This window comes from Callorhinchus milii, unplaced genomic scaffold (genome assembly GCF_018977255.1).
Source record: "Callorhinchus milii isolate IMCB2004 unplaced genomic scaffold, IMCB_Cmil_1.0 Scaffold42, whole genome shotgun sequence".
Lineage (NCBI taxonomy): Eukaryota > Metazoa > Chordata > Chondrichthyes > Chimaeriformes > Callorhinchidae > Callorhinchus > Callorhinchus milii.
The window spans coordinates 140,590-155,380 of NW_024704783.1; the positions used below are offsets into that span (position 1 = coordinate 140,590).

The 14,791-nt window shown below is 42.3% G+C and overlaps 2 non-coding genes across 2 annotated transcripts; one reads left to right on the forward strand and one right to left on the reverse strand.

Moving 5' to 3' along the window:
- Nucleotides 1–1,823: 1,823 nt before the first annotated feature.
- trnas-gcu lies at nucleotides 1,824–1,905 on the reverse strand. The gene has a single exon. It is a non-coding gene; the product is annotated as a tRNA-Ser (tRNA).
- A 1,241-nt stretch (nucleotides 1,906–3,146) lies between these two features.
- Nucleotides 3,147–3,228, forward strand: trnas-uga. Its single transcript has one exon. It is a non-coding gene; the product is annotated as a tRNA-Ser (tRNA).
- Nucleotides 3,229–14,791: the final 11,563 nt, after the last annotated feature.

The window sequence follows — 14,791 nt, forward strand, 5'->3', positions numbered from 1 at the left end:
TTAATACTCTTGTACTGTCCGCATCCAGTGGAGCCTCTACTGTACACACGGAGACATGATTATGATGGGGAAACTTTCAGTGCTCAATTGCACTGAAAGTGCAAATACTGAAACACAAACTTTCACCACTATTCTGGACAAGAGCAGGAATAGATCCATTGTAACTGTGCTCCCCTTTGCTCTATCTGACACGGATAGACCTGTGGAGTCCTGTAGCCCAGTGGGTAGAGGACTCGGTTTGCAAGCGGGAGACCGGAGTTCAATTCCAGGCAGGGCGAAACCTTGGGCAAGTTTCCGAACTACACACGCCTAATAATCATCCTCCAAAACCAAAAGCATTAATAATAATTTGGACATTTCCAATCTACGACTGTGTGTGGGACATTGCTGTGCGCAACTGGCTGCCGCGTTCGCCCACAAATATACAGTCAGTTAACTTTACAGTGTTTTCTGAGAAGCGTTTTGGGACGTCCTCCGGACTTGAATAAGCGCAATATCAAATACAAGGATTATTAATATTATTATACGTATCACTGTTCCATTACACAAACTATGTTTCTGTCAGAAAACAACGCTCTACAGAAACTTCCATAGAGGAGACAAAGGGATTCATGCCTTCACAGAGGTTAGTGCTGACTTTGCTGCTTTTTTCTCTCTGATGAATCACTTCACTAATTCTTTTTCTTTCTTTTCTTTTTCAGCGAAGTTCACTTTCTGACTGACTTCAATGGGGAGCTCAAGAATTCCAAAACGATATCTTGAAAGCGACCGAATGGCTTTAGGTTGTCTTTCAAAAGCGCACCGTTAATTGCAAGTTGATCTCGCTGCAGTAGTCGGAAGCCCATCTTCGCGAGATGGTCGGGATACATTGAACGATTCCTTTTGTTGATGTCAAACAACATCAGCTGTCTATTTACTTTTATATAGTTTTCTTTTAGAAAATAGCATTATGGGATATGCTACATAGGTAGTATGGGACATATGATATGCGAGCGCCATGAGGTGGGAAGTGGAACGAGATGGACATTGATCTTTATCGTCTTGCATTTGGTATATTCTTATCAGTAAACAGTCAACATGGTGGGCAATTGCATACAGCAGTTTCCCACAAACAGTATTGAAATGAGTGAACAGTGATTTCAAAAATGTATGTATATATTTTTGAAGGTATTATTAAGGGACTAATTTTGAAGGCTTTCCCTTATACATACAATCAAGTCACTTTACAGCATAATCTATGAAGCGATTTGAGACGTCTACAATAAGTGAAAAGCGCGATATCAAATTTAAGCATTACATTACTATAATTGTCCTCGAAAAAGCTATCCGGCAATCGACTAGAAGCGAAATCCTAATTAACGTGAGATAAACGGAGGCGTGCGTAGTCAGGAAAATTGATGAGGACCTTCAGTTGTCATACGAAGGCTGGACAGGTGTTGGTGTGATCAAGGACGAGAGATAAAGGCAGGGAGTTCCACAGTTTTACAACGTAGTGCCTGAAAGCAAAGCCACTGATTGTACTATGGGGGTGAGAGCGAGCGACATGCAGAAGATTGTGGCCGATAGAGCAAGGGGTGGTGGGAAATGGCTTGTGATGGATAGTGGTTCGGATTGTATGAGAATTTAGGAGGTGATCGGCGGGAGATGGGAGATTGCTACCGTCTCACACAAAGAAGGAAAGTGCATTGGACGACTGGGTAATACCGACAATATTGTCGAAACGTATTAAGACCTAGAAATCCCCAAACTCTAATTTCATCACAAAATTGTCATAGAAATGAAGATTCGTGGAAAACGTAAGCATTCCACCAACGTCTACAAAGCGACGAGGGTGGAATTCGAACCCACGCGTGCAGAGCTCAATGGATTAGCAGTCCATCGCCTTAACCACTCGACCACCTCGTCTCCTGCAGTAATTTTCAAAACTTGATTTAACAAACGACATCGCGGTATAACGATGAATCAATACAATGCATCAGAAATGCCATGATCAAAGGCAAGGATTATTGCTTCACCTTGTTAATGTCATGAAGTGGGATGTCCGCAAAGAAGTTAAATAATATTGAAACGGTAAGTATTTGAACTCGGACCCAATACGTTGTAAGAGGACGGCGGCCTGAACGCAGCACAATAAACCACCTTTCAGTTCTGACACAATCTCTTATCGACGGTTGACACAAAAATAATAACGGCCATTTGTTTGTGCCCAACACGCAGCTTAACGGACCGGATCACTTACAATGCATCACAAAGGAAGGGAAAGTGTTGCCACGATACGAAAATTTTCTACATGATAAAGGAAGTGAAACGGGAACAGCTCTCTTTGCATCCACTGCACAATTTCGTATGTTCAAATTTAAGCTTATCTGTTATATTGAACATTTGCAAATCTCTGGTTTGGCCTCAGCTGGAGCACATTGCCCAAATTGTGGAACCACTGTGTCCGGAAGGGCGGCAGAGCCTTGGAAAGCGTAGACAGGATTGACCAAAACATGCGCAAGAGCTGACGGAAGAAAGTTATATGAAGAGGCTATAGAAGTTAGGATAATTCCTCCTTTAGCAGGGACGGTGGAGGGAAGAATTAATAGAGTTTGATGAATGAAGTTTTATGTTTTTAAAATAATGAGGGTGTTTGACAGTGCAGATAGTGTGAAAGTGTTCCGTCTGACTGGTAGATTGTACCTTTTTAACTACACTGGATGTGTGTGGCTGCTACGCTTCTGTGGTATCATTTAGGCTTTGCGAATAAGGCATTTTGAAAGAAAACACAACGATCGAGTGTGTTACAATATCCTGTAGCAGAACGAAAAATTTAAATGCTTTCTCGCACACTTCTCAGTTGAAAAAGCGTTGCACGTTAAATCGAAAGGTTTTCGCTTGAATCCGGAATAATATTTACTCAGTTATATTGTAAATCATAATTTCTGTCTTTCCCAACCATGGTTTTGCAAAATCTTACTAATGGAAAGCACTATTGGTAGAAATGAAAACAGAAGATTAATTACCACTATATTTAGCCTTTTTTATGGAAAATCTGATGTCATGCGAATACGGAGAATCCTTTCAATAAGATCTTTCCCCAAACTGCCATTTTAAGAACTCTTATAATTTAGAAATCGACCTTCACAATGCAACTGGCAACAGCTGCTGCGATGGCCGAGTGGTGAAGGCGTTGGACTTGAAATCCAATGGGAATTTCCCGCGCAGGTTCGAACCCTGCTCGCAGCGTTTTTGCGATGGAATCTCCTGCAGCCATGAAACGGAGATGTGATGATTGTGAAAACAAACATCACGTATCTTCTTCAATAATGCATCTTATTTGACCCGTTTAACTCACTTCAATGTAAAGCATTCTCCACGTCAACTTCTAATTAGTTGTGTTGATCATCTCATTGGCAACAAGGTTAGCGCATTGCAGCATTGATTTCAAGATTCTCTTCCTCACCTACAAGGCCATTCACGGCCTTGCTCCCTCCTACCATTCTGACCTACTATCCCCCTACCTACCTGCCCGTACCCTCCGTTCCTCTGGCTCTGGTCTGCTCCACAACCCCCGCCCCAACAGCCCTCCAATTTGTGGCCGGGCCTTCAGCCTCTCAGCCCCTAGGCTTTGGAACTCTATCCCCCAGTGCCTTCGCCTTGCCTCCTCCCTTTCCTCCTCCGAGGCCGGTCTCAAGACCTTTCTCTTTGACGGAGCCTTCGGCTCCCCTCTCGACTCTCTACCCCCTCCTCGCTCCCTCCCTTCCCTCACCTCACCCTGACCATTTCCCCCTGCTCGGGTCCTGACTCAACTGTACAGCGCCTTGGGACGTCCTCCTGACGTGAAAGGCGCTCTATAAATGGAATCTTGTTGTTGTTGTTGTTGTCAGACAAAACAACAACAACAAAAACAAAACGATTACATTTGAATAGCGCCTTTCCCTCGGGAGGACTTCTCAAGTATCTGGAAACTGTTAACATACGCAACTTGCGACGAATACCAAAAGAAGGAGAATCTTTGCGTCTGTTATAGTTTCCTTTTGGTTCGATAAGACACATCAAATCGCAGAAAAGGACACACTCACAAAGTCCCACATTTTTATCTGGCGAAGTTCCATGTCAATAAAATTATACAAACGATATAAGCAATGTCTCCGTCGCCGTTTGTTGGTGGAATAAGTAAGATCAACTTGCAAAATGTCACAAAGGCTGGACAGTCCAACCGATACGGCCATGTTTTAGGCACCCTAATACGTTTTTGCTATAAAATGTTCTCATGGCTAACACGATGCTATACGGATTGTATTATGGTAAATATGGATAGCATCTGCGGAAGGATAATGTCATTTGGAGGTTGACGAGAACCACGGGGCACGGCCCTTGAGCGCATGAGAGTAACTGAAGAACTTTTACAGCTCGACCCGCAGAGCTAATCATTGCATTAAATGCTTCAAAATCTTTTGGCTGGGAAAAGTCTACGCATTCGAACTTTGCTGTGTTCAGCAGAGGCCAAGTGAAGAAGGATCATCGATGTCAATGACCGGATGAAGCTACATTTCCTGCCGATGAGTCAATCTGGCAGTTCTGTCAAACACTGAGCCCTGAAGATTTGTGGACACGTCCTTTTCAGGAAAAGGACAACCGACATTGTCAGAGAGGATTGCCTTGATTACGTAATTTCATTGCAATGCAACAACCGTGGATCCAGCTCAGCTGCCAGAAGACTCCCTCATACCCTTATCCCAGAAGAGTAATGTTTTGTTTAGTTGATTTAATCTTAGCCATTTCTAGATGATCGGCCTTTTGGGACTTTTCTATCTTACTGTATCAAAGCAAATCTATCCAATGTCTTGGATTCAGTACATCCTTTGCTTTTCAACATGATGAGATATCACAACTTTTCAGAAAAGGTGTATAAACCAGGCACACTATTCAAGATAATGTACATTTACTATCCTTTACTGGCTGCTATTGGTGTTCCAGGAACGTCTTCAAAAAATAAATTCAAATCATGTGTTGCACTAGAATGAAAATATACTCAAACTATTCTGGTTTGGCAGCTATTGTCACAAATGGAGAGGGAGAATATATACTACATGGAGATTTCTCTTACTTGGTTAGTTTATTTATTTTATTTGCATTTCAGTGGGAGCCAAGTTTGATTATTTTATAGATGATGATCTTAAAATAACTGACAGAAATTCGGCTCCTAATTGAAGAAACTAAGATTACAGTTTGTCAAATTCTAAGTATCGAAACCACTGTCTACAAATACGGACCCAGCTACCAGATCTTCTCCGTTGTGGCTTTCATATTACCATATATATTTATATCATAGGCGGAGAGCATTCCGTGTCTGCATTGTCTCTCAGCAATCTAATAACAACTGCCCGAAATTATATTCATACAGCTTGAAGACTTTTTTCGTCAGATAGATATATTATATTAGTATTGTCCAAGACTCAAGTCATATCGGTGCATATTCTATATATGTGAATATACATGCTTTCATCATTTTGTTGGAGATTTTTCAAGCGCGTACATTGAAATTTGTTGTGTATGTGCAATCTGTAGGCGAAACGCAGCCAAATTGAGACATCAGAGTAACTTACAAATAGCCATGAATGAATGATGAACAGTTGTTCTGGAAATGTTTGCCAAGAGACAGGGAGAAACTCCCTTTTATTTTCCAAAGTGTCGCAGTATACTTAAACGTTTACCTGAATAGACTTTAGCTTCTGTTGTTCATGTTACATGCGGAGGAGCGAACTTCTGAGAATACAACACCTCCTAAGCATCAAGCAGCATTTTTTTTTGCAGGTCATGCAGCAACAATGCAGAGAGGAATGTGTGTTAAACATTCAGGTCGTCAGTACAAAGCCTGACTTGAGACTGAACTGAAGCTGAATAGAAATTGGAATTTTTTTTGCCATATGATATTTTATCCGTAGAATAGAAACAGATTATTTTATTTCTGGGTAATATATATGAGGCTGATATTATCTTGTGGTTTATATATTGGAAGCGATACAGGTGTAAATGAAATAGACCAGTTTACATCATGTCAAAATTGTTGGATTCTTTACGAAGGATTGACCTATTTGTGGAGTCCTGTATCTCAGTGGTAAGAGCACTCGCGTTGGAAGCGAGAGACCTGAGTTCAATTCCAGGCAGAGTGTGAAACCCTGGGCAAGTTTCCTTACTCCACACGCCTAATAATAATCCTTCCAAAAACCAAAAACAATAATAAAATTGGTCATTTTTCAATCTACGACTGTTTGTGGGACATTGCTGTGCGCAATTGGCTGCCGCTTTCGCACACAAATATACAGACAATTCACTTCACAGTTTGTTCTGTGAAGCACTTTGTGACCTCCTCCCGACGTGAAAAGCGCTACATCAAATGCAAGGATAATTATAATTATTATATTATTATTCTGCCATGATGCTACATTTGTGTCAATACCATGCTTCTGGTTTGAATTGGGCAGCAATTGACCTATTTCTTTCTTACAGTTTAGTTAATTGCGATCGTAATCCTACGCTCGGGGAAGGTGGGGGAAGCTTTGGTCTCTCCAGATGTATCTCTCGCTACCTTCTGTCCGCGTCAGCAGCCGATCAACTCGTTATTGTCAGCCATGTGATATTGCCTCGACTAAATTATCTTTATTTCCCAATTTGCTTCCTGGAACTCACTCCCGTATGTTCGCTCGGAACTAGTCTGCTTTGTGCAGCCAGTTACTTATCTGTGTGGCTAACAGACGTCTTCACCTTTGATCGCTTTGTAGCCATTTGCTGTCAGAAGCTCAAAAAATATTGCACCGAGAGAACAGCGGCTGTGGTGATAGGAACAGTTTGTGCATGGAGCTGCTTCGGAAAAATTCACTGGTAATTTACTGATCAACCTTGGTAAATAATTGATAATTTGCCTTGGTTCTGCAAGACAATTGAAAGCGTTTATGGTTCATGGGCCTGTGAGGTTTTTTCCTGGTCTCACACCTTACTAACCCCTTTTGTTTCCTTCGTTCTGATTTTGATGCTCAACACCCTGACAATCAATCACATATTAGCCGCTAATAGAGACCGCAGATCTTCTCGGCCACAAAAGCACCGAAAATTTTAATGACTCACAGATGTTCAACAGGAAAAAATCCATCGTAATTCTTTTCTCTATATCCGGGAGTTTTATAATTTTGTGGACAATCATTTTATATTTTTTCTACAGAAGATTGTAAATTATTATATTTACTCCGGCTACACTGATCCAATCTATGTTCTGTATGAAACTGGATGCATGCTGCATCTTCCCAGTAGCTGCACAAACACGTCTATTTATGCTTCGGGCCCGGCAAAATTCCGAGATGAATTGAAAAATGGAGGAAAATATCCCTTAAAATTGATACGCAAATTGTTGCAATAATGAGAAAATGCTGCCCCAAATCATACCTGATTAGACAAATAGTTTGTGCGTATAAGTGCATTATGCCTTTGCTTCTGTCCAAAGGGCTGTGCAGCCCCTATGCACAACTCTGCTGCCCTGTCGGCGACCAGGAACGGCACCACGTCTTGGCTTGGCCTCAATGGCTCCCTATGGATTGAGTTCTCTCGTAAAGATCCCGCCCTTGTATTGACCCACCGATCTCTGAAACGGCATTCCCTCACACTAACAGATATGTTCCTTTCGCTCACTCGGCACTGTTCGACTCCTTCGCACCCGCTCTGGCCGACCCACTATAATCGTTTGACGTACCAGGAAATTTGCGCAAACTCTCTGTTACTTCTTTCCCAATTACCACCAAATTGCTCCCTCTCACTCCTCAATTTAAGTTTGTTCCCTAAAGGCAGTTTGACTGTTTAGATAAATAAGCAGATTTCAGAGTAATTCAAAGTAAATGTTTTAGATCTTACACTCAAACTGTCCATTGTATGTCCACAGCATCTGACCAGGAGCTTGATGGTCCATTCTTTGCCATCATTTCCCGAAGTTCAGTCATATTCTACCTGCTATTGATCGTTTCCATCCGCACGAAAGTCACTCCACTGACTCACCATCCGCCAAAGGATCGAGTTCAAGATCCTGGTCTTCACCTTTAACGTAATCGATGGCCTTGCCCCCACCCAACTCTCTGACCTACTGACTCTGTAACAACCTGATAACTCCCTCCGTTCAGCTGTCTCCGGCCTTCTGCATGTTTCTCGCCCGACTCGCCCCATCGGTAGCCGTGCTTTCAGCCCCCATAATCTGGAAGGCCATTCCATGGTCCCTCGCTTGCTTCCTCCCTGGCCTCCTTTGAAGACGGTCTGAAATGCCTCCTCTTCGATCGTGCCTTCGGTCGCACTCCCACCTCTCTGGCTCCCTCTCCCCTACACCACACCTGGCCCATGCTCGCTTCCTGAATCCTGACAGTCCAGCAACTTGCGACGTCCTCCCGACGTGAAAGGCGCTCTATGAATGCAATTTTGTTGTTATTGTTGTTGTGTGATTAATGATCCCTTCAAAAATTAACAATCATACATTGTTCACTCAATTCACCGGAAACTACTGTGTGTAAATAGCAGCCACATTACTTCCACAATATACAGTGCATTTACGTTACAATATATGTTGTGAAACGCTTTGAGGAATGTGTAAGACGTGATAAAGCTCTATATCGTGGACTCCTGCTTCCTTAATCTGCCTTATATCTAGTACGCCTCACAGTGTCTCACCCCAAAAAACGGATATCGAAGTCCGGACTTGAGGGTTGGGTGGTCATTCATTCTTACAGTGTATTTCTTATCCAGTCTTAACCTCTATTGGAAAAGGGCCCTAATCTCATATGAGGGTAGCAGCCCGTCCTCTTTTTTTCCGGAGGGCGATCTTGTTTGATGTCATTGGCTCCTCGTACGAGACTGTTTTTGGGACACTGCTATGTGTTTAAGTCCAACCTGCGCTACTTAACGGCTTCCCACCGCGACATCAAGGCTTCCCTCTGCCTCTATACAATCATTCCCATTTGGCTCCAGTTCCAGGCCAATCTGAGCTCCCGCCATATTACTTTCACTTCCCACTTTACCATTCTCTGCTATTTCTCCACTTTGCAACGCTGTCCTCCCCCTTTGCAACTCTATCCCGTAGACCCTCAGCCTCGCCCCCTACCTTGCATCCTTCAAGACCGATTTCAAAACACTATTCTTCGATGATCCTTTTCATCACCCTGTTTCCACACCCTCCCTTCACCCTTCCCTATTCCACCCCCAAGCTCGCGTCCGAAACGGTGACTGTCCAGCGACTTGGGCTGTCCTTCCGAGGTGATAGGCGCTGAACAAGTGTAATTCTTGCGTTGTTATTTATATAAACTTTCTCACTTTTCTCCTCCTCACTTTTCCTCACCATTTTGTTTTCCTACTTTTCTCTCCTCTCCTCTTTTCAATCTCTTTGTCACGTCCCCTCGACGTGAAAGACGCTCTATAAATGTAATTTTTATTTGTTTTATCACCCTCCCTCTTCTTTCACTGCTCTTTTCTCGAAAACCATTCTACTCTCACTGTAACCGTAACTTGTCCCCACTCCCCATTTCAACTTTACTGACATTTTCTCATTTACAGAGAAGGACACGAAAAGACGCACACATATGCACGAACAGACTGATACACATATACACAGGCTTACACAACCACCAACACACACAGAAATAAACATACGCGGGCACACACACGGGCATAAATAGCGACAGACATGCAGACAGGCAAACAAACACACACAGTTAATATCACACACGATATATATGCTTAATGTTAAGATCATACAATACAGACGTGTGATATGATCAAACATATTAAATGCTGCCCATGCGAGAGAAGTGGGCTAATGTTAGAAAATAAAATGAGCTGTAATCCGTTAGCAAACAGATATCTGACTGTTTTATTCTTATTCGTTCGTTATTCTCCAATATCCCGATGGGTCAGACCAAAGGCCGGTGCAATCAACTGATCTTATAAGAGAACAATACCACTGCAGAAATCTGAATTTCAACACTGTGTCTTTACAGCACACAAGCTTGATTTTCATGCTTTCAGTCTTATTGTTTACAGCTTTCAATTTTCCATCTGATATCCTCAGTCTGAGTGTTTCTAGCTCTCAGTCTTCCATCTCCCGTACCCTTGTCTCCACAACCCGGGACGGCTCCATCTCCCGTATCTTTGTCTCCGCGATCGGTGACGGCCACGTACACAAAGTTATCGGAACACTTATACCGAAGTTCGTCCAATCATGATGCGGACATTAGATCACCTGGTCGAAATCGTGCTGGGTTCAGGTGAACACCTCATGGGGTGTACGTGCCTCACCACACATACACCTTGTCCTTAAGTCCCCTCTTATCTGATGCTTGTTATTTTGTAAGGCGGGATCATTAGTACATTCCTTTTAAGTGACTGGTTATTTCTTATCAGTGTCACGGGATGGTAGCAGTGCCCTCTAGTTTAAGCAACTTGCCGGCTAGCTGCTATTCGTGCGGGTTGCCTATTGTTGCTCCAGAGTGTTACTCATGATTGCCAGTCCGGTTGTCCCCCAAACTTAACTTAAAAGTTAAACTGTTCGCAACATCTATTATGATTCTAACATGATACAAAAAGTGTAAATTCTAACAATACCTTTTAATGTGTAGACACCATCATTGTTTATTGTACAAAAATCTTGTTCCTTGAAATTCTGAAAAATGTTTGCACCCAAAGCAGATTTTAAACCGTATTGCTCAATGCCACTGTATTGGCTCTTCCTCCCCACCTCATATTCTTGAAGACTACATTTCAGAAGCACAGAAAAGCAAATCGTGAACGGCCGATGGTGTTGTTTCTCTTGGGGAAGGCTGAAATGTTAGACAAATTTACTTACTCCATCCGCCTGTTTACATGTTCACTGGTTTACTCGAAATTTGGACCCCAGTTGCTTCGGTAAAAATCCTCCCAGACAAAAAATAATAATGATAATTTGGTCACTCAATCCATGACTTTGTCGGATACTGTTTTTGAGCAGTTGACTGCTGCGTTTCGTCCAAAACTTACAAGTGAATCCACTTTACAGTATATCCTGTGAACCGCTTTGAAAGTTTTGAAGAGGAATAAGATGCTGTATCAAATGCAAGAATTACTATTATTATCGGACCTCCATATAATTTATTTAATACACATTCTACAAATACATTTCTTGCCAATATATACAAAACAGTTATTCGGATGACGGCAATGAACATACTTCACAATGTTTCGTAACATGTTTGTGATGAAAAATCTCATTTGATCCTCAATCAAACATTCCAACACCACAAGTTATCAGACGTTCAATGTTAATGGTTCACAGAGCAGGCGCTTAAACGTTGCAGATAGTTATTCTATTGGAAAGGATACAGTGCATAATTGATAAGTGCTCATAATGATGTTAGGCTTGCATGGTTGTTGAGCGTTTCGGTGTGTTGCCGGGTGAAGCCAATTTCTTTGTTACCTTGTTTTTATGATGTTTTTCACCATTAATTTAGCAATGACATTAAGTGGATAATCTAAACCTTTCTTCAGTTCCTCTCTGAATTTAGTCTGCGTCAATGCATAAATACAAGAGTTGGTAAAGCAACTCAAACTTGCAAGCATGATTCCGGTTTCCTCGACGATATACCGCACGTTGGTGACAAAAGTTTCGCTAACAGTATAATTGGAAAGTTGCCATTTCAAAGAAAATATAACATTTGTTATGCGTAACAGTATAACACTGCCTGATACGGCGAAGAGTAAAACGATGGATTTTCTGCGGTTTTCCAACTCTGGATCAATTGTTTTCCCAGGATTTCTCTGAAACCGAAGGCTCCTGCGAACTTTACTGGCCATCAGAATGTGTCGGATAATAAGAGTATTGAACAGACAAATCAGTGCCAAACCAAAGACGGAACCAATAACACGGTGAAGCCTCTCAAACGCTTTCCAGGCTGCCAAGGTATAATAGTTTGATTTGAAGACACAGTACCACGGGTTATCGTTAATTATAACATAAGGATCAAATGTAAAGTACCAGGGAATGCTCACTGAACAGCTGAAAACAGACAGAGTTACAATAACCACTGTGGCCGTTCTCTCTGTGCAATATTTCGTTTTCAACATTTGACAACAAATGGCTACAAATCTGTCGAAAGTGAAGGCAACAGTAAACCACACAGAGCAGTGGACTGTTGTAGATATCAACACAACAGTTAAGCTACACACTGGGGTATAGAATAAGAAATTTAATGGGAAATACAGGTTTTTAATTTTGTTCAACAACACATCTACAATGATAACGAGGAGATCCGCCGTTGCCATAGCTATCATGTAGCGAGTGATGTTCTTGGAGAGACCGCACTTTCCTCTTGATAGGATCACAATCGCCAGAAAATTAACTGCGCGAAGCAATAGCAACAGAAAGCATCATTTAGATTAATACAGTTTTTTTTCTAAGTGTAAAGCTGTAATACATTCCACTGAGTTGCCTTTGAATTGTCTCACACATGCTCTCACACAAAATACAGTAGGTGCAATTTAGATCGAATCATATCAAGCGTAAAATGTCGTCCTCAAAATATTTGTTGATTATTGAAAAGGGAAACTGTTAATTTGCATAAAATCGTGTGATTAGAAATGTAAATGTTGGGAAGTGTTTTTGCAACAGTTACTTCAATTACTTTCGAACTCTATAAATATCACATAATATTTGCACGTGTCATTCACGTATGACGAATATCTTCACCTTTGGTAATTCGCTAAGCGGTATCGAATCACCAAAGCATTTGGGGATAGCAAATTTGGGCATAACTTTACTTGCCTCTTCTGATTTCTTCTCACCACGAAAAGCGCAGAATCATGCTATATTCTGAAAGATTGGTCACATCTGTCAAGTGCACAGTACCTCTACTAATCTACAGCAAGTGGCGCAATACTCAAAGTGAAAGGAGTTTCTTTTACTATTCATTAATTTAGACAGCATTTTAAATATTAGATGAAATATGTAAAGCAAGAAAAGTCGAATAACATTTCGATAAGTTTGTGTGATTATTGGCCATCCGAAGTCCCGGCAGAGTGAAATCTTGGGCAAGGTTTCTTAACCCTCACGCCTGATAATATTCCCTTATGGAAAAAAAATAGCAAATTTCTCACTTCAATCCAAGACTGTTTTTTGGATACTGTTGTGTGCCAATGGCTGTCGCGTTTCCCTCACGAATATATCGTCAATTCAGTTTGAAGTATATTCTGTGAAGCGCTTTGAAACGTCTAGAAAACGCAATAAGGCGCATTCTCAAAAGCAAGCATTACTATTATTCTTGTTGTAAGCTCAACTGATCATTGAATTGTATGACTGAACGCTCGGAGAGTTATATATTATTGTCCACTATTGTTAATGTGACATGCAGTCCACAGTACTCTTCTCCATATATAATAGAGATGTAGAAGGCCAGAAATCACCAATATCAGCAAAGAGATTTGAAATATCCGTTTTGCAAGAATTTTTTTGACAAGACGGAAGCCAACGTGTTTGGCTCTCGTCATCGTCTGACTTGCCCTAAAACTCTCTGAACCTTGGCGTCAGGTTCGACCCCCAAATATCCTGTCTCCCACGCATGCGGTCCCTCACCAGCATCGCTTTCTTCTACTTCCGACCCATCGCCCGTCTCCGCCAACACCTCGCTCCGAAAGCTGCTGAAACTCTCGTCCATGCCATTGTCACCTCTCGGCTGGACTATTCAAATGCCCTCCTCGCCGGCCTCCCAACCACCCCCACCCCACCCCTCCACCTCCAAATATCCTTAAAATCCAGATTACACAAACCTCTGCCGCCCGCATTCTCACCCGCACCAAATTCCGCTCCCCGATCATCCCAGTCCTCCCAGACTGCACTTTCTGCCTAACCCAGAGAGGATCGATTTCAAGCTCTGAAACCCTCCGACCTCTCTGACCGTCTCTCTCCTCAAAAAAGTACCCGCTTCCTTCGATTCACCGGGTCTGACCTCCTCCTTGTACCCCGAGTCCTCCGTTTCACCCTCGGCGGCCGATCCTCCAGCTACTGCGACCCTAGGCACTGGAAATGCCTTCCTCACTCATTTCGCCTGCTCACACTCTTCCTATTTCGGGTCTCGGCTGAAGACCTTTCTTTTCGACCGCGCCTTTGGTCATCTTCCTCCCCATCCCTCTGGCTCCTCCCCGGGATCCGTTACTGTGAATGACTCTGAATCGCCGTCCGGCGTGGAGGGCGCTATATAAATCCAAGTTGTTACTTGACGTATGTGGCATTTGCCATAAAGCTTCCAATATATGGCTCAATGTAACATGTTAGCGAAACGCAGAAATAATCAACTCCTCTCCAAACAACCCAACTGGTTGAAACACCACGAATGCTCAGTAAACTGTCTCCGTGATGCGCAATCGACGTAAATCTTTCGAAATCATTTGAAATCTTTCATCGCAGCCCTTTCCGTTTCTGACGCAACTTTCATGTACTTGTGCACCGGCACTGTTCTGTACATTATCGTAAACTGACAGTCAATATATACGCTTCAGCTTTTTTCTCTATCAACTTCAATAACCTGATATGTCACTTTAGAAAATGTCTTCCGCCACCCATTGCAGTAACTTGTTGAATATTGCTGGTAAATGCGACCAAATAGACCTACCAGGAATTCCAACTACTACAAGTGTGGGGTAGTACATAGCTTCTATTGCATACAGCGTTGCGCGTTCCATGATCAGTTTAACACATTTTTGCTGAAGGCAGAGTCTTCAATGATCATATTGAAATCAATTTGTACTTATAGGG